We start from the raw sequence: 21,342 nt of genomic DNA, 5'->3' as shown, positions 1-21,342 counted from the left end.
TATATTAGTTATACTAATTGGTGCATTAGAAGCTCTTAGCAAAATGGTCCAAACATTTATGTAATTGAGGTTTTAGCACCCATTAGATAGATATAAAAGTCCGTATTACTGTCTACAATTACAGATACAAAGCTTTATACTGTGTGACTGAAACTTTACCCCATTATTTAGAACAGCATCTCCACCTTTCTGACTGCCCTGAGCCCTCTAGTAATCTTCATTCTATATTCTTGAATGAGCTTGGTTATTATATTTGTACCCTTGATACAGTTGTTGCCCAACCTTTATCTGTGCTAGTGTTTCACAGTTATGTTTTCTTATTTTCCAAGTAACATTGACATATTTTCTTCATTCACTCAATTATATAGACATTCTATATTCTTCTCTTGACTAAGGTTTTTTATTTAATTCAGGAATAAATGTGCACTTTCTACCTAGAATTCATTATTTCATATTCTATTCTTAATCATTTAAGTTCGGGGGACTGTGTTGTGGGAATAATGCAGCAGTGTTGAGGTATATGTACATATGAGGAAGCTTGTTTTGTTGGTCATACCTTTGAATTCTCATTCTCACACAGGCCTGAAACTGCAGTGGACCATGAGCATATGACTGCTACTTATCCTGTAGAACAGAGTCAGTTAGAAACCCACTCAAAAACAGATGTTGCTAGAGACTCAGCTGAAACAGAAGGACAAAAGTGTTTAAGCAGATCCGTGGAAGATGTAAGACCTCACCATGTTGATACAAACAGTCAGTCTGCTTGTTTTGATGTAATCGATCAAAAGAGCCTACCTACTCCTACAGACGAGCGGATCTCTGCACTGGAAAGTCAACCTGCCCGAAAAAGAAGTGTTTCCCACGGCTCTAACCATGCTCAGAATGCAGAGGAACAAAGAAATGAGCCATCTGTCAGCATTCCTAAGGTCACCAGCAGATGTACTGATTCCAAAGAAACCATAGAAAAGCCAGAGGAGAAGCCAAGAAAAGATGGCTTTCTGCGATCTTCTGAAGGACCTAAACCAGAGAAAGTCTATAAATCTAAATCAGAAACTCGGTGGGGTCCAAGACCAAGCTCTAACAGAAGAGAGGAAGGTAATGACAGGCCTGTGAGAAGGTCGGGTCCCATTAAAAAACCTGTACTTAGAGATATGAAAGAGGAGCGGGAACAGAGGAAGGAGAAAGAAGGTGAAAAGATTGAAAAGGTCACTGAAAAAGTTGTTAAAGCAGAAAAAACAGAAAAGAAAGATCTTCCTCTTCCTCTACCACCTCCAGTTCCAGTTCAGCCCCAGTCATTGGTCTCACCACCAGTACAGCCAGAACCAGAGAAACTACCCTCAACAGAAACGTCAGCTTTGACTCAGAAGCCATCTCAGGATGAGAAACCTTTGGAACCTGTTGTCAGTGTCCAGGTAGAACCTATAGTTAAAACTACAAACCAACAAACTGTTGCAGCACCAACAGTCAAAGAAGAGAAGCCACCTGAGAAAGTCATCAACAAAGATGTTGGAGTAGAAAGACCTCGCCCAGACTCTAGAGTGGCAGTGAAAAAGGAGCCACCTTTACCTGCTAGGCCCTATTGGAAGGAGGCCAGAGATAGAGATTGGTTTCCAGACCAAGGGTACCGAGGCAGGGGCAGAGGAGAGTATTACTCCAGAGGTCGGAGCTACAGAGGCTCTTACGGAGGGCGTGGCAGAGGTGGTAGAGGGCACACCCGAGATTACCCTCAGTATAGGGACAGTAAGCCAAGAGCAGAGCATGTGCCTTCCGGACCTCCCAGACAAAGAGAAGAGAGCGAGACACGCAGTGAGAGTTCTGATTTTGAAGTTGTTCCCAAAAGAAGGCGACAGAGGGGCTCAGAGACCGACACAGACAGTGAAGTTCATGAGAGTGCAAGTGACAAGGATAGTTTAAGCAAAGGGAGACTTCCCCTAAGAGAGGAACGGTCCGAAAACAAAAAACCTGTCAAGCCACAGCCGTCTTTTAAGCCTGAAAACCATGTCCGAATAGATAATAGGCAATTAGAGAAACCTTACATAAGAGATGAGGAGAAATCTAAACCAGGTTTCCTTCCAAAAGGGGAGCCTACAAGGCGTGGCAGAGGAGGAACATTCAGACGAGGTGGGAGGGATCCTGGAGGCCGGCCATCCCGCCCTGCTACCTTAAGAAGACCGGCTTATCGGGACAATCAGTGGAACCCAAGGCAGGCAGAACCTCCTAAACCTGAGGATGGAGAGCCACCAAGAAGACACGAGCAGTTTATGCCCATACCTGCAGATAAACGACCTCCAAAATTTGAGCGAAAATTTGACCCAGCTAGAGAGAGGCCCCGAAGGCAGCGTCCTACCCGACCACCAAGGCAAGATAAGCCACCTAGATTTAGACGGCTGAGAGAGAGAGAGGCTGCTTCAAAGACAAATGAGGTGTTGGTACCCACAAATGGCACAGTTAATAATGTTGTTCAAGAACCAGTTAATCCACCTGTGGACATTTCGGGAAATAAGACACCAGATTTGTCTAACCAGAACTCTTCGGATCAGGCAAATGAAGAATGGGAAACAGCCTCTGAAAGCAGTGATTTTAATGAGAGAAGAGAGAGGGACGAGAAAAAAAATGCTGATATGAGTTCACAAGCAGTTGTAAAGACTGGAGAAAGTGTTTTGCCTCCAAAAAGGGAAATAGCAAAGAGAAGTTTTTCTAGTCAGAGACCTGGAGTTGATCGCCAGAATCGTCGTGGCAACAATGGTCCACCCAAATCAGGAAGGAATTTCTCAGGTCCTAGGAATGAAAGAAGAAATGGCCCACCATCAAAAAGTGGGAAGAGAGGGTGAGTACTGTAATTTAGATTCACAACACACCTTGAAAGAAGGTACACAAGGTGCCGGGCTAGATAAAAAGACCCTGTACTCCCCAATGCTGTAACCTGTTAGGCCAAGACACTTCCCCTAAAAGGGCTTTCTTGGAGATAATGTATGGAGCTTTGGAAGTCCTTGTATATCTAGAAATGAATGGAGTTTTTTACTGGGAAGTGCTCCTGTGCTAATGAGTAGCTATCTATTCTTCGTTTTTCTCCAGGGGTGTGAAGGCTTGAATGTGTTAAAGCCCCATAACTCTGGCACTCTGCTGTTACCTCAGAATCCTCTGTGAATTGTCACCATAAGTTATATTCCCTTCTGGAGTTATCTTAGACCCAGAAAGCCAATTTCTAGCCACCTGGCTCACATGACCAGCATGAGCCCTCTGGCAGTGGATATTAATTGATTTCTGAAGAAGTTTTGTGTTTGAGGGTGTAGTAACTTAGTTGGTAGAAGTGTTTACCTAGTACTGCACAAAACTAGGCATGGTGCTTACATGTCATCTCAGCATTTGGGAAGGGAGTGCGCAGGGCAGTCAAATTCGAAGTTATGGTTCAGAGACAGCCTGGGAGATGAGAGACTCTGCTTCCCACAAAGAGAAAAAAAATTAATAAAGTGTGTTAGGGTTGCTCTTTTCTTTTAATATTAAAATGTTGGTTATAATGTTAATATTAGTTTCAGTTTTAAGTAGATTCGCTCCATTGAGCTCTTTGACATGTTTATTATAGAAGATAGAAGCTTTATATAATATGAAAAAAAACAAGAGTACAGGATATTTTAGCACATAGTATGCCATAAGCATTAATGGGGTGATGGCTATTGAGGCTAAGAGCACTGATAGAGGATCCTCTTCTAGAGGGTCTGGGTTTGATTCCCAGTACCCATATGGTAGTTAACTCCAGTCCTAGGGGATCCAGCTCCCTCCTCTTGCCTCCCTGGGCAATACTGAGTGCAGTCATAAATGCAGATAAGCACCTGTACACATAAAAATAAATCTTAAAAGCATTGTTTAGGAATTAGCACAATGATACAGGTAATCTTAATTTCATAGTTGAATGTAATTAGTATTTTCAATCAAAATTCTAGAGTAAGTTTGTTTAGTTAAAATTCTAGGCCAAGTTTGTTTTCTGACTACCTGCTCAATGTAAATTTCATTTTGTATATTCAAGAATCAGGGTAACAACAACAAAAGCAACACAATAAGTATTTAGCCAGACCAAATTATTAGAATTCCAAGTACTACTTAAAATCTTGATCTGATTTTTGTGTTGTGTAGATCGCAACAGCTTTAAACTTCTAGACATTCCAGTGGATGGTTGTAGTTACAACAGAGTTTTAAAGGGCCCATTTGGAATTCATTCCCCAACTGTTGGGAGTCATGTCAGACATTCAGTAATCTTTTATCTTGAAGTTCTATAGACTGATAGAAAGTTAAACAGTAAGCCCATTTTTGTTATGTTTTCTTAAAAATAAACTTGGAATTGTTATGTTAGGGAACAAAAACTAGGGAAATATTCTTTTGCCTTTGAAGTGAGTTTTCATATTAAGGGTGTTTTTAATGTTTCCATCAGTACATAAATCTGATTAAACTTTAATGTGTATATATGCCAAACAGTGTAAACACAATAGAATTCTGTTTTAAATTCCATTTTTGTATGCTGCCCCATTTTAGGAGCTGATCTAGTCCTGATTGGATTACAGAAGTTCTTTTGCTATATCATATTGTAGCTCGTTTATAAAATGTTGGACAAACGAACCCAGTTACCTCCTGGGGATAATTAGAATACTAGACCTTAACTTTTGGGAGACCTTCAGAGACCTGGGCTGCCGTATTGGAGCATTAGTTTTATTGAAGGTCACAGCTGCTGAGAATGACCGGGTCTTTTTCAGTGCTGTCTTAGGAATCACTTTAAAACTGACAGGAGACACGTTTTTGTTTTGTTGGAGTATGTCAAAATTATCTCAAATTATTTTCTTTAGGCCATTTGATGAGCAGTCCTCAGGCACAGCTGGTGTTGACCCTGTCAGTGGTAACTCTGCACATCACCAAGAAGGGGTGCCTAACGGTGCAGGACAAAAGAATTCCAAGGATGCTACTGGGAAAAAGAGAGAAGATACCAAACCCGGCCCTAAAAAACCAAAAGAGAAAGTAGATGCTCTCTCACAGTTTGATCTAAACAATTATGCAAGTAAGTTCCAGATTCTTCTGCTCTCCTTCTTGGTGAATTGAAGCAGTACTGTGAAAACATAAGAATGGTGGGTGTTAGTAGGCATTTATGTTAGACATAGAGACTGATCACAATAATGACTTAGACTAAAACAACACTAACCTTTAGTATGTTATGAACACTGGGTACAATTTTGTTAATGATACTCCAAGAAGATTTCACTGTTCTCTTTGGGAGGGGGTTGAAATTGATTAAACCAGTAAAATTGCAAAACATGCTTGAGAAAACACAGAAAAACAAACATTAAGTGAAAATTCTAAGTTAGAACTAAGGTGATTCTGAACATTTCTTTTTAAAAAGAAAAAAGTAATAGTCAATACAAGCAGAGAAGAACAGTGGGAGACAGTGTTTAGGCAAATTAAGGAAGCTACAAAATAAATACATATTAAATATGATGGATAATAAGCAATAAGGAAATATCAGGTGCAGAAATTAGTACAAATTATCTCATGCTAGATGGTTTTACTTGTAATAGTATATTTGTCATTTATTCAGATGAGACCAAAGCTAAACTGTGACTAAAACTGGGGTTTCTTAATGAGGTGGTAATAATGGAAGGTTAGGTGAGGTAGTTTTCCTAATTTGAGATGTAGTTGTTGTCTTGCTTCTAATTGTATGTGGTATTTTGTTGTTTATTTTTATTAAACCCTTGTTTGTTTAACTCAGCTCTCAGACATTATCTCTAGACCAATGGTTCTCGACTGTGTCTCAGTAGGAAGTTCAAATGCAAGTTGTCCTCTACCAAATGTATTGAATATGCCTTTGAGAACTAGAATTTTTGATTCCAATTGGGAGAAAATGAGGAAGAAATAACTGATCTTAATTGCATGTTTAGGAATTTTTAGCTGGATTATTTAGATAAGTGATTTTCAATATAAGTGGTTTTTCACTCTGAGACGTTTGACAGTCACTTTTACTTGTCAGAACTGGGGTGAAATATAACTAGTGAATATAGAGGGACAGGCATGCCACTAAAAATTCTAGTGTATAAAATAGCCAGACCATAGTCTGAAGTTATAATAAGGATATTACCTCTTCTCTCAAAATACCTTGTGTTCTCTGTCCCCTTTTTGTGCTGATGTGAGATGGATGAATGATGAGGTGGCATGGCTAGGTAGGTATGCTGTTAGTTACCACAGCAGAGTTACTTCAGTGGAGGCATTTTGATACCCTAGTTGATGAGGTAAACAGCTGTCAGGTAGCTCCTGGACAGCCGTTACCAATAAGCTGAACAAAGAAATGACCTATGCTTCAGGCAGGATGACATATGTTTTCACTGGATAATTAATGTCATAGAATTTAAAATTAAGCAGTATATTTTTCCACTTAATATTTTTGGCCCATAGCTGGAGTAGCCCAGGCCCTGTTATGTGAAAAGCTGAAGTGGATGTAGGATTCTGGTGTTGGTCACGTATGGTAGCCCCTTTAAGGTGGAGAAACATGAGAATTGATTGCATAGTAAGTTCTAGGTCAGTCTGGCTTACAAAATGAAACTTTGTCTCAAAACAACAGTAAATGATAGAACTGTGAATCAGTCTAAAATATTATGACACCCACAAAAGCTAGTTTTAATGTTTGTTTTACATTTTTCCTTGGTCTGTAAATAAAATCTTAATAAAGAAAATAGAATTGTAGGTTCTCTGCAAATTCCTTTAGTATTTTATATCTCTAGCCAAGTCACATCTCTTCTGGCTTTCAAGCATTATTTAACAAGATTTCGGTTTGCTATTCCGTCTACAGGATAGTAACTTTAGGCAAAATTATGATTTGAAAATACATGACAGTAATAATTCCCACTTTGATCACATGTATATGAAGCTAAGTACTACTGTTTGGTGAGCATTACACATTTCTGAGGCTGAGAAGGCATAATATACTTTTGGTTTGTTTTTATTTTCAAATGTGTGTGGAGAGTGGAGCTCACGTGCCTATATTTGTTTTGAATTATAAGGAAGGGAAAAGTTCTACTGGAAATGGTGCCACATATGTATAGTCCCAACACTTGACAGACAGGTCGAGGCAGGATCTGGAGCTCAAGGCCAGCCTCAGCTGTACAAGTTTGAGACTATTCGAGACCCTGTTTCAAAAACCTGAACGGTCTTATCTTTCAAAGCATGCTGTTTTAGGTTGTTTTTAATCTTGTCTATGAAACTTTTCAGAAAGGTAAAATCACTTCAAAATTTGCTAGTCCATTCTGGGCCACCTTACAGGGTAGGAAATAAGTGATGCTCTCAAATTAAAAGGAATCTGTTTCCACACCTGCAGGTGTTGTTATCATTGATGATCATCCTGAAGTAACTGTAGTTGAAGACCCCCAGTCAAATTTGAATGATGATGGCTTTACTGAAGTTGTATCTAAAAAACAGCAAAAGCGGCTACAGGATGAGGAACGCCGAAAGAAGGAAGAGCAAGTTGTACAGGTTTGGGCTTTTGATCGCTAACTTTGTACAGTGAGGCCTGGAACTTAGTAGCAGAGGCCCAGGGTTACTGTCTACTCAGGAAGAGTCGAGTGATTATCTTCACACCTGGGAACTTGGGTCATTTTAAAATGAGATATTAATTACTATAGCTTGCTCTTTTCCTTAAAACAGACCATAGTTGATTTAATTCAACAATATATCTTATTTTTTTACTAATTTGGTTTATGGTAAAATTCAGTTTGTTTTAAATTATGCTGGAAATTGAATGAACACAAGTATCCTGATTCAGAAGTAACTTTTTGTTTGGTTGGTTGGTTGTTGTCAAGGTGTCAAATTTACTTTAAATTTTGTCAGTTATTTTACATTTTGGGGGGGAAGAGTAGGCTCGTGTATAAAATTATATCTGTCCATATTTGCCATGCGTCCTGACTTCTTACAGTTTGTAATCTCATTAGTGTCCTGAGAGTGTCCAAACTGAAATAGCTAAGTTAGTAGTAAGTTCTAGAAACAATAGTAAGTAGAAATTACATATGTATACTGTTTCTTTGGGTGACAAAATAAACCTGTTTTTTTTAAGGTATGGAGCAAAAAAAATATAGGTGAAAAAGGAAGAAGTCAGACTTCTAAGCTTCCTCCAAGGTTTGCCAAAAAACAAGCTACTGGGACTCAGCAAGTTCAGGCCCCACCCTCTGCACCACTTCCAGTCTCTTCCTCAGCTCCAGCCTTAACATCCCTGGCACCTGCAGTTCCTGCATCCACCCCAGCTCCAGTTCCTGTGCTGGCATCAGCCACAGCTCTAGTTCCAGTGTCAACCCCAGCTCCGGTTCTGACTTCATGCCCAGCTCCAGTTCCAGCCTCAGCCTCAGCTCCTGTTCCAGCACCCACTTCATCTCCAGTCACAGCCTCTTCCTCATCCCAGCCGTCAGTCCCGGCTCCAACTCCTATCCTGGCCTCAGCCTCAACTACAGTCTCCATCCCTATTCTCGCCTCTGCTTCGATTCCTATCCTTGCTTCAGCCCTAGCACCAGCTTCAGTTTCTTCTCCACCCCCAGTGGTCTCAGCTACAGCCGTGCCATCTATTTCAACACCAGCTGCCCCAGCCTTGGCCCCAACAGCCTCAGTTCCACTTGCCCCAGCCTCAGCTGCATCCACTGCCCCAACCCCGGCCTCAACGGTACAGACGCAGACACAGAACCACAAACCAGTCCAGAGTCCACTTCCACCTTCAACACCATCTTCAAAGCAGCCACCACCTTCGATTAGATTACCTTCAGCTCAGACATCTAATGGCACAGATTATGTAGCCACTGGGAAATCCATGCAGACTTCACAGTCACACAGCTCTCTAACAGCTGAGTTATGGGATAACAAAGTGACTGCTCCAGCTGTGCTCAATGACATTTCTAAAAAATGTAAGTATGCAACAGATGTATGGGGAATAAAAGGACATAGAAGTACTGACATTTGTTTTATATCTTATTTAAGTATTTGAGGTTCTCTTAGCCCGCCCCCCAGTCGTTTATTGTCTCTTAGTAGGAAGCAATAACCTTAGCTTCCTTCCTTTTTTTAATAGTTTAGTTTCCTTTATTTCTATAAAATAGGGTTACAGCATACTTTCTTACATTGAGGTTTTATATCACCCCAATTAGAATAGCTATTATCAGGAAAACCAACGAATGACAGTTGAGGAAAAAAGAGAAGAGACACTTATGTACAACTGGTAAATTAGCTCAGCCATTGTGAACATCAGTAAGGAGATTTTTTTTTTTTTTTTTAAAGAATTACCATAGGATCTACCTATTGCCTTCCTGGATGTCTGTCTGAAGGGATTTAGATCAGCAGAGAAACTTGTGTATTGATTTTAACAGTATGGACAATGACCAGGATAAGTAGTCAACCCAGATGCTCATTAACAGATGAATCAATAATGATCGAGTATATATAACACGATGGAATTGTACTCAGCCGTAAAGACTGATTTATGTCACTTAGAGAAGTGAATGGAAGTGGAAATCCGACTGTTAAAACAGTCATTCAGGAGGACAAGTGTTTTCTGGTTTTCTAATTGTGAGCTCTAGGTTAAGTCTGAGTAGGGTGCACGCATGGGTGAAAATAAACATAAAAGGGGGAACTAAGGTTAAAAGTGGTTTTCTCAAACTTGTCTATAAGGATAGGGAAAGAGAAGCAGTTAACACACCTAGAGAGAAGGGCAGCATAGTGAAGTAAATGGAGAACATGCTGTGTGGATTAAAAGATGATGATAGGGATGGGTAAAACAACCTTTGAATTGAGCTGCCATGGAGGGTGGCCATTTGAGAATCTCTTAGTCAGGCAGTGGTGGTACACACCTTTTAATTCCAGGACTCAGGAGGCAGAGACAGGCAGATCTGCCGAGCAAGTTCCAGGACAGCTAGGACTACACAAAGAAACCCTGTCTTGGGGAACAAAAATAGTCTGTGATGTAGAGAATTGTTTTATTGTGTGGCCACGGTTGTAATAACGAGTTGAATGTACTAGACTTCAGCGTCTAAAGTTTAATGGTCACATTTCCTCTGGCTTCTTTTTCAGTAGGTCCTATTAGTCCACCACAGCCACCTTCAGTCAGTGCATGGAATAAGCCCTTAACATCATTTGGATCAGCAACATCATCAGAGGTAAGAATAGACGTACTGGAATAGATGTCATAGTTTTTTAATAATTTCTAAAACTTCACTGTATCTAATTAATACCTAGAGGCCACTAAAACAGATTAAATACATGCCCAGAATTTCTGCTCTATTGGGTATAGGTTGGATTTTTTAGTACATTTATATCAAGTACCAAGATGATACTAATGCTGCTAGTCCTCCATATTTATAGGGTGCTAAATGTTAAACATTTTATTCTAAAATCCAGAAAGGACCTTGTAGAGAACATAATACAGTCACTATTTTCCAGGCTTGCCTCATATTCCTATCTAATAGGGTAATTATAAAAAAATTTACAGCTTACTGTTCTAACCATCCACAATATTGGTCAGTGATTATTCATTAAGTGAATGAACATTTATGAATATTTTTGATATCCCAGCTAGTCTCCTTTCTGAGTTTACAAAACTGGCACAGATAAGAGAAGCCAAAGACCCCATGGAAGAAATCAGCAGACACTTAAACAAGTGTCTTAAATCAAGATGATAGCAAAGAATTTTCCCAAAGTATGTGGAGGTAGCTTAAAGTGACCAACATAGTTTAAAGGCCAGGAGATCCTACCTGTGTGTCCGTTTTGGTTGAAGATTTGGAGAAGATAAAGAAAGTAGGTTATTAAATACCTGAGAAAAAGTCAATTCCCAGTTCATAGAATAGTAGGTATGAAAGCCATCAGGCAAAAACACGGCTGATGGGGCTGGAGAGATGGCTCAGCGGTTAAGAGCACTGACTGCTCTTTAGAGGTCCTGAGTTCAATTCCCAGCAACCACATGGTGGCTCACAACCATCTGTAATGGGAACTGATGCCCTCTTCTGGTGTGTCTGAGGACAGCTACAATGCCCTGCCTATAAGTCCATATAAGTCCTATGTATAAAATAAATAAACCTAAAAAATTCCACAAAAAAAAGAGACAGGTCTGATGTATTCAAAGTAGTTCAGGAAAGTCCAAGTGCTGGAGTGACCTAAGAGAACAACAGGGGCTTTGGAAAGCAAAGAGAACCATTGCAGGGTGTGATGCAAAGGCGTGCCTGGGTATGCATGTATAAACTGTTCTGTTAAGAACTGCATTGTCTTGTGGGTAAGGGAGTAAAGATTACAGTAGATCAAATGATGAATGTGGGATGTCAGGAGAAGGTGAGCCATTAACCCAAAACTGACTATTGGTGTGAACAGGAAGAAAGAAAAAAATTTTCATTAGTTTAAAATTAGCAAGGGTTGAGGATTTAGCTCAGTGGTGTAGAGCACTTGCCTAGCAAGCGTAAGGCCCTGGGGTTCGGTCCTCAGCTCAGGGGGTGGGGGGGATTTTAAAATGAGCAGATACAAATGGATTGTGATTAGGTGTGAGGATGAGATGTTATTGTCTGGGTTAGAGTGCTTACTGCTCTTGCACAGGACCCGAGTTTGGCTCCAGCACTCACAGCAGGTGGATCAAGCTGCCTAAGGGATCTGCTGTCTCTGGCACCCATTGGCACTGGTACTCTTGAGTCCACATTCCTTCCTCCACATGCTAATAACACCAAAATTTAAGTGGAAATGTCAGTTAGTAGTTGGCTATCAGAGTGTGTAAATCAAAGAGTCTGATTGAAGATTTTACTTGCAAAGTCATCTACATATCAGCATTCATGGGGTTGGATGAAATTACCAAGGTAAGATGAATTATAAGCTAAGTGTTAGCTCAGAGAAAAGTGGTAGATGCAGTTACCAGCTGACAAAAGAAGTATCTGGGAGAAAAGAAGGGTGGATCATTGTGTCTGGTACTGCTGCTGGGGCAAGTGGTACATGCACTGAATTGGCAGAAAAATTAATGCTATAGGGCCCATTGCTGACACTGACATGGAAACATATTAGCATAAAATTGAGAAAATAGAAGAGTAGAGAAAGCTTCAGGGTGCAGTCATTCACTACATAGAATTTTGGTTGGAATGTCACTTGTAGGACACAAATAGTGTGTGGTGTGCACATAAGCTATCATCTGGTGACATCATAGTAGTCTTAGTATGCTATGATACTTGCAGAACAAAAAAATGTCCTTGTGATGTATTTCTCAGAATGTGTCTTGTTATGCAGTTTGATCACAGTTACACTGTAGGTCAGAGTGTGGGTGTTTTCTCTTTCTAGAACTCTTCCTGTCACCTTAATTTCCCAGTATTCTCACATAGCAGGTCTGGAGTAGGCCTCATTTATTTTGGTATACAAGTTCTCTGGGGAACTCTTTAATAATTCAACAGTCACTGTGCTTCCTATTTGAGAGCCTTTATTTGATATGTATTGTATTATTTAATTTGATATTGATTGGCATTTTTTTTATGATTCATCATAGAGTGTATTTCTTGCAAAGTCAGTTCATACTGATTTGAAGGGGACAGTATGGGAATTTTGTTTTGTTTTTTTGGCTACAGAAATTCTGCAGGTATTCTAAAACCATGTGTTTTGTTAGTTATCTTATTTATCTTTCATAGTTTGTTCATCATCCTCATGTTCTTTGCAATTTCCAGCTCTTTAAGTTAACAAAATTGGCGCTTCAGACAATGGCAGGAATTCTCTGATCGCTTTCCATTTCCTTTTCCGTGAGAATCCTTGTGTACGTGTGTGCACGTGGAGATGAGTGGTCATCCTGGAGTATCTGTCATTCCTTGGGATTCTCAGAAAAATCGGGAACCTATTTATTGTAGAAGTTAGCAGCATAAAAGGCCAGGGAGGGCAGAGCACAGCCGCTGCTGAACAGTGGTGGAAGGCAGTATGTAGGAGCTAGATGCATGGAGCGTTACAATGACTTAGTTTTGTTCCTAGCAAAGCAAAAAAACAAGCAAACAAAAAAAAATCCAAATATGCTTTGATCTAACAAATAAGTTGCTGTTTCCTATTATTTCTGGCATTGCGCTCTGTTGGTGTTTAGTCCTTCCCAGTATGCTTTGCTCAGGCGTTTTCTCCATCTAGTTCTTAATGGCTCCTACCAATCTAATACAATCCAGATAAGATTGCCCAGCCCAAGGAATATGTTCAGAAAATTAGCTTTTTAATCAGTGATTTGCTTCCATGGGTATGTATGTATATTACCTTCCCAATCACACAATACTTTGTTGAGATTTTATTTCTAAGTTACTATCAGAGAATACTATTAGAATCTTTGGCCATTTATAGGTTAAACTTAAAGTTGTTTTAATGATGACACAGCTAGAAGCTTTTCTTAGTTTTTCTTATCACAAAACTAGGACTTTTGAACACTTAAGCTGAAGTCTCAGTTAATATGTAGAATTGCTTTAAACACACTTCTTTTGTGCTTTTTATATGTGGTACTGCATACAGCTTTCAGTCAAGTCTGAACTTTGTTTACTGTGATATACCAAGTGTTAAAACATTATTTTATTAGGGAACAAGAAATGGTCAAGAGAGTGGTGTTGAAATTGGAATTGACACAATTCAGTTTGGTGCTCCAGCCTCAAATGGGAATGAAAATGAGGTGGTTCCTGTGCTTTCAGAGAAACCAACTGACAAAGTTCCTGAACCTAAAGAGCAGCGTCAGAAACAGCCTCGGGCAGGGCCCATTAAAGCTCAGAAGGTAAGTACTATTCTTTAGGTAGATGTGATTCTGGAATGGACATATTGCTCTAAAATTCAATTTCGTTTTTAATAAATCTTTCATTATGATATATTTTGTCATAACATTAACTTTAGCTTCCAGACTTGAGTCTGGTAGAAAACAAAGAACATAAACCTGGTCCCATTGGAAAGGAACGATCATTAAAAAATAGAAAAGTGAAAGATGCCCAACAGGTTGAACCAGAAGGACAAGAGAAACCCAGCCCGGCTGCGGTCAGAAGCACAGACCCTGGAACAGCAAAGGAAACCAAAGCAGTCTCAGAAATGTCTGCTGAGATCGGAGCAATGATCTCGGTGTCCGCTCCAGAATATGGCACTGATGCAAAGGTAGGCATGCACTGACCATGTATTCGATGCACAACCAAGGTCCAAAGTGAGTGACAGGAGCATCATTGATGTACTTTTTATCCTGAACATTTGATTATAATGGTGGTTGTATCAAACCCTTTTTGGTGGCTTTTGTTGTTTGTTTTTGGGTTTTTGTTTTTTTTTGGGGGGGGGGGCATGGTTTCTCTGTGTAGCCCCAGCTGGCTATAGACCAGGCTGGTCTCTTAACTCACACCCACCTGCCTCTGCCTCCAGAGGGCTGGGATTACCACCACCTGACATACAGCAAACCTATTTTGCGACGTTCTATCTATCATATGATGTAAATGTCTCTGCAAAAGGTTACATTTTTGCAGAAGTTTAACTGTATTTTGCTGAATGGCCTAAATAGAAAACTGTAAAAGATCAGAATTCTTTCCCTTAAGATTGTAAGCATTTCAAAGTTGTCTACTTGTCTGGTATGGCTGTATTTTGCCCTCTACTATTATTCTATTTTTAAAGTGAGACAAACTTGAAACAAATCACTGTTTCTGAGGTTGAACACTAAAAGTATTGGCTTAGTTTTGGTTGCTACATTGAATGAAAGACATGTATCTTTTAAAATGCAGTCAGCTCCCTTACATCCATGAGTTCAGGATCCATGAATTCAAATCTGGATCAAAGAAATTATTCCTCAGAAATTGGAGGTGGTTTGTTTTGGGTTTTTGTTTGTCTTCATTAAACGGTAGCATCCAGTGATGGAACATTTCACTGTGTTGCATGCCATTAGTGATGTAGAGAAAATACCATAATTTTTTTATGTAAGACTTAAGCATCCACCTCTCTGCGGGCCCAGTATGTAAGTAGATGTGCCTAGAAAGGCAAGATATGTCAAGTGACTAGAAACAGATGCTTGTACTCTTTTGGGGACTTAAGTTACAGAAATATTCAATCCTGTCGATAGCCTTCTACTTCATGCTGTGAAAATATATTTTAAATATGCATAAAAGTCTAGCAGCAGTTGAGATGTTGTCCCCTCAAAGTGGGTCCACGCTCTTTCAGCAACTATTAGTTTGGTGGGTTGAAGTTTTAGGGCATAGTACTCAATCTGTCTCTCTCTCTCTCTCTCTCTGTCTCTCTCTCTCTCTCTGTCTCTCTCTCTCTCTCTCTCTCTCTCTCTCTCTCTCTCTCTCTCTCTCTCTCCCCTTCCATACAGCTTGACTTCTGTTAGACTCAAACAATGACCTGTACATTCAGCTTTGTTCTCTGTTGTTCCTCCACAGGAGTCTGTAACAGACTACACTACACCTTCCTCTTCTCTGCCTAACACTGTGGCTACTAATAATGCAAAGATGGAGGATACTTTGGTTAATAATGTAAGTAATCGATCAGATTTAGCAGGTCTGGATAGGAACCTGACTCATACACCACTGTATCTTAAGCATACTGTTGTGAAAAGTATTTGACTCTTAACAAGAAATGAGTTGATAGCAAGTTTGTATTTTGAGCAGTGTATAAATATACCTACTTTTAAAATCAGAGTTTAGGCCTCCTCCTCTCTTCCCTTCCCTTCCCCTCCTCTCCCCACAACCCTGTTGTCAGCTTTCAAAGACTTGTGCTGGGACTTGATTTTTATGAGCACTCATCCTATTAACCTACTTTGGTAAAAAGTTTTGGGTTCAGCCTTACATACTATAGTTAGTTTTATTAGTTTAGGTAATTTAGTTCAAAGTAAGACTTTTCATGATTCAATAGAGCCATTTACAAAAATATTTAAGGGCAGTAGAAAGTATTTTCAAATTGAACTACATAGACCTGACCTTGCCAACACTGCTTTTGTGGAAATTGAGCTGTAGTATGAATACATAAATATTCTATAATTTCTTAAATTACCTAATATTAGGTGATATTAAGGTGATGTGACACATAAAGCCTTAGTTTTCTAGAGCCACCAGATTGTAATCTGATGTTTTAAGTCAGTACAGTTTATCATTTTGCCTAGTTCAGTATAGATGAAAAAACTAGTCTAAAAACTGTAGCCTCATGCACAGCATAACTGTGACATTTAAAAGTTTCTTATATGGTTCTTGCTTTTGAAAATAAATGGCTCTTTTGAGAGTAAATAGGGGAAATTTTGGTCATCTGATCATCTTTTTGAATTTAAGGTAATGTAATCAAAAGCTGTCATATTCGAATGATGATTGTTCTTTCCAAAAATACTTGTATAGTTATAACGATTTCTTCAAAAGGACTTTCTCATTTTCAGTATTAAAAAATCTTGATTTTGTTTCATATTTTTCCCTCGTGCTGTTTGTCCCTCTAGCATCAAGTATGTAGAATTTTAGAGAGGCGAGCTACATTAGGGGTCAATTAACAAAATTATAGCCAAATCAAAAGACTTACATAGCTAAGGAAAAGGGATGGAAAGGAGTCCACTTTACTTGATATTGAGAGCTGATTAGCTTGTCGAGAGTTTAGAATTTATAAGACTGCTTCATGCACCAAAGCCTGGAATAATCCACCACCACCACCACCACCACCTTTATGAGAAGAGTTTCCTATATAACAGGAAACTTCAAGAAAGAGCCTTTGTTGAGTTTCAACGCTGATTCCACTGCTAGCTTGTCTGTAATGTTACAATAAAGTATATGCTTTCATTGTGCAATCTTTCCTCATTTAAAAAATTTATAAAATGCCACTTTTTTCATTCTCTAAACTTGTAGCATTTTGTCATTGAAAAATATGTATGCCAATGAGCACTTTAGTCTCCGTGTACCCCTAAGGCCAATTAACATATGACTGTGTACACTCTGACAGAGAAGAAGACATGTAGTCTAAGGTACAGGTGAATAGTCTATATCTGCTAATTAGCAGTCTATCTAAGGCATCTGTGAATGAAAAAAACAAAATTTAGGTTAGGGGGTATTGTAAATTCAGTATAGATGACGTCAGTGTTGTTTCCTTAGACCAAATGTGGTAGTGATTCTGTGGTAATGATAAAGTCTTCCATGAGCAAAAGTTTTAAGGCCTTTTGAGATATCTTTTCATTAATCTGTTCTAAGTTTCCATTTTAAAATGCAGAACTTTTGTTTTTAAAAGTACGTATCTTAGGTTTATTTCTGTTGGAATTTCATATAGGCTTCCTTTTAAAAAATGTATATGTGTACATGTATGAGCTTGAGGGAGTTTATGTGTACAGCTTGCATGAATGAACCCCCCAGAGCCAAAGAAAACATGTTGGACAACACTTGAACTGTATTGTGGTGTATCACCAGAAACAGAATCTAGGTCCTTTGAAAAAAAAAATGTAAGCACTCTGAACCACCTTTAAAATAAATGTCTTAACTTGTGTGGTAGTTCTGTTATCCAGTATTAAAATTATTGTGTATTTTGAATGTCCCACAGAGTTAAATACAGATGACCTTTTTTATTAGAGGTTTAGCTGATGTCATGAATTTACTTTAAAATCTTTGTTAGGTAGCATGTGTTTGACAGATCTCTGTTAAATATACAGTCAAAGTATCTCAAACTGATCTTAAAATCTGAAAGCATCCCAGCCATATTCCCTGAGGAACTGAGTGAATCAGAGGCAAACACAGAGCAGTGCACAGAGTAAGGTTACAACATCCAGGGACTGTGAGGTAGGAACGGTGCCTGCCACCCTACAGTTCTAACAGTGTTTGCGACAGCCCTGTCTTTACATGAAAGAGCGGTTTGGTGTGAAGAGGTAAGGGTATATTCCAAACCTTGCTGAAGAGGTTACTCTGCTTTTTGAATCTAGTTACAAGAGGCTGTTTAGGGAAGAGATTTGCACTGCTGTGTTAAATACTAAAGATAGGAACCTGCACTTGGTCCGTATATGCTGAAAGTTGTATTTCTTAGAGCTTCAGTGCACAGAGGATGGCTTTTGGATCAGTAGTATTATTACCAGCCTACCCCGGGGAATTTCTTTAAGATGGCAAGATTTCACTTCAAGTATAAAGAGTACTTGATACCTTGAGTAGTATGTACTTTATACCTGATAATTCGTACATATCCAAGTGGATAGTGTTTCTTTCCAGAACTTAAACATAGTTATCTGCCTCTGCAAACATTGTAACCTAAGTAATCAGGGGTGCTCCTTTTAGGACTGCTGGGGCTTTTGTAGCATACTTAGATGGTGACGTGTTGCCTGCCTTTTCAGGTGCCCCTGCCCAGCAGCCTTCCCCTCCCTAAGAGGGAGGCCATGCAACAGAGCTCCAGCCTGACCTCAGTTCCTCCTACTACTTTCAGCCTCACCTTCAAGGTATGTGCGCCATTGGTCTCTGCGCTCCTGAATCATTGCATGCAAGAAACACAAGTTCACAACAACTGTCTGTCTGTCTCTCTCCTCTCTCTCTCTCTCTCTCTCTGGTGACATCAAATCATACCTTAAAAATCAGTTAGCTTTTAACACTGCCTGACAATGACAAGGTCTTGTGCATTCTGTCATAAAAATTAGAATAACTTATGATTTGTACTCAGATACAAAGTGCTAATTATTACAAGAATGTTCTTTTTTCTTATAAGTCATTTGTAAATTGAATGGATGCAGAAATATTTCATGAAAAGGCTATTAATACAGGCATACTTTATAAGCAAAACTGAGAATTTATGGTTTGAAATACTAAAGAAGAAACTTGGGACCTCACACTTGAGGCAAGCACTTTACCTCCACACCCCCCAGTCCTTTGTTTCTTCATACACAGCCTCTTTAAGTAGCCCAGGCTGGCTTTTAACTTCATGGTCCTTCTATATGGGCCTAAAATAATTAAATTTTTAGTATCCTTGTATTTCCAAAGACAAAAACTGTTTTCCTTGATGGTTAAGAAGTGAAATCAGCCAAATATATGTATGGACAATAATATGTCATATAGTTTAGTTTTAGTATTCTTTCAATTTACTATACCTCCAAAATGTCAGGTTACTGTCTCAGTGATTGACATACTTTTATTAAGTCCCAACAAGATGTTTTGTTTTGACTTAACAGTTATTTTCAACACATTTTAATGAAGATCAAAAGTTGGCATTTCTAAGACAGGTAGATTATTGTCTTTTATCTGAGAAGGAATCTCCTAATCAATCAAAAGTCTTCAGACTTTCCTCTTACCTCATTATATATGGAGAATCCAAACGTAAAATATGACTGGATACACATCAGCAAAGCCAGTCTTCTGTCAGAAGTTAGGCAGGAACATCAGCTATTCTAAGGGGCGGAGGTCACAAACCTGGCTGTGGTTTCCATCATTCAGAACAACTAATGAAAAACTCAGCTAAAACACCAGAGCACATATCCTGAGTAAGAGCTCAAACCAAGGGCAGTGCAGGAGCAGAGAGGCCCTGTGCAAGCGCTAGGCTAGGGCTTAGGAAGGACCTTAAAAGCCAGGGGATTGGGTTTGGGACTGGGGTTCCAGTCCTACCCTACCCTCCACAGCTTTTATTTTAAAATAAAATACACTCGAATGGCATGGTTAGTGTGGGAAATATATGTGTGTTTAGCTGTGGTAGTCTGCACAGATGAAGTGGTGAGTAGTGTGGTTTTTAAAAGGGAGATGAAGAAATACTTAAGGTGGTTAAAAACTTAGAAATTGCCAGGCGATGGTGGCAGTGGCAGGGAGATCTCTGAGTTTTAGGCCACCTTGTTCCCTGGAATGAGTTTTAGGACAGCCAAGACTATACAGAGAAACCCTATCTTTAACACCACCACTACCACCCCACCTCAGGGGGGAAAAATTGTAGAAACAAATTTAGAAATTGGCATTTAGGACTGGAGAGATGGCTCAGCAGTTAAAGGCATTGACTGTTCTTCCAGAGGTTCTGAGTTCAATTCCCAGCAGCCACATGTTGGCTCACAACCATCTGTAATGGTATCCAATCCGTCTGGTGTGTCTGAAGACAGCAACAGAATGTTCACATATATAAAATAAATTACTTTTTTTTTTTTTTAAGGAATTGGTATTTAAAGGGTGGTGGAATTATTCAACATTTGAAGAACGGCTGGTCTAAATTGAAGAGAAAGATCTATATCTGAAATTTTAATATTAAAAAGGGAAATTGATTAAGAAATAGGTGAGGTGACATCTGTGTAAATGTCAGGGCCTGAGAGATGAAGGCAGGAGTTGCTATTCAGAGTCATCTTTCAGTACACAGTGAGTTTAGGCCAGTCTGTGTCACAGTGAAACAGTGAAAGCAAACTGGATGTCTCACTGTTGTCACATCATTTAATATTTCAGTTCTAAATACACTGTTTTTCCAATTAGCTGTTTACCAAACTAATATTGCCTTTTCATTTTTAGTTTTTAAAACAGCGGGTGGAGAAATTTAGTTGCACATGTGGCAGGCATTATTATTATCTGAAAGTCAGTGGACACTTCTGCTCCATTTTAAAGACCTAATTCTGTCTTTTAAAACATTGAAGTCCATGTAAACCAGGGCTACAAATATATGTGGCTAAGACAGTACTTGCCCTGCCTTGTGTGTTTGAGAAGTATTGGTTTAAAAAGAAAGGAGCGGAGTGGGCAGTGTTTCTTAAGTCCCTTTCTGATGACAGGAAGAACTTTAAGGCTGTTTCATGGAGGAACCAGTTTTTTTTTATTACACCGGTGGGAGGTAGGGCCATTTGTTTTTGATAAGTGCTTTAGCTATGGCTTAATATGTATTTCCCAAAGCTTTCAATAAGTTCTGGGGGGTTTTTTGTTTGTTTGTTTTAAATAACCCTTTGGGTAGAAAGCTTGCAAACTCTCGAGCTGACACTATTTGGAATCTACATACTGGGGTGTAGAGGATGTGGTCTGTTGATTTTTCTTATTTGTTTTTTACTTTGTTTGCTTTAACAGAAGTCTATTTTATTGCAGATGGAGTCTGCACGGAAGGCATGGGAAAATTCTCCAAATCTAAGGGAAAAGGGGTCCCCAGTCACTTCTACAGCACCTCCAATTGTGAGTGGCGTCAGCAGTAGTGCCAGTGGACCAAGCACTGCTAATTACAACTCATTTTCCAGTGCATCAATGCCTCAGATCCCAGTTGCCTCGGTCACTCCTACAGCATCGCTATCAGGTAGAAATTTGTCATAGCTTTCCTGGTCTACCTTTTTGTTTAAAGCACTGAGGAGTGAAGCTAGTTGCCTGATGTTTCCTGGACAAGCACTGTATGTACCATTGAACCACACTCCCAGCTTAAATGATCTGCTATTCCCTGAGGAGAAAAAAAGTACTTTATGAAAACTTCCCT

General features: G+C 39.3%; 1 pseudogene across 1 annotated transcript in view; it reads left to right on the top strand.

The window, feature by feature from the left end:
• Positions 1-21,342, top strand: part of Prrc2c (proline-rich coiled-coil 2C) — a 69,473-nt pseudogene that overhangs the window by 36,459 nt on the left and 11,672 nt on the right. Inside the window, 10 exon segments of the transcript NR_111961.2 lie at positions 581-2,827; positions 4,836-5,044; positions 7,349-7,503; positions 8,081-8,915; positions 10,072-10,157; positions 13,559-13,747; positions 13,864-14,119; positions 15,381-15,470; positions 18,278-18,379; positions 20,967-21,168. The product of NR_111961.2 is annotated as a proline-rich coiled-coil 2C (transcript).

Source organism: Rattus norvegicus, chromosome 13 (assembly GCF_021556685.1).
Source record: "Rattus norvegicus strain SHRSP/BbbUtx chromosome 13, alternate assembly SHRSP_T2T, whole genome shotgun sequence".
In the NCBI taxonomy this organism is placed as follows: Eukaryota; Metazoa; Chordata; class Mammalia; order Rodentia; family Muridae; genus Rattus; species Rattus norvegicus.
Note: the sequence above shows the minus strand (reverse complement) of the source record. Positions and strands in the feature narration are given on the sequence as shown.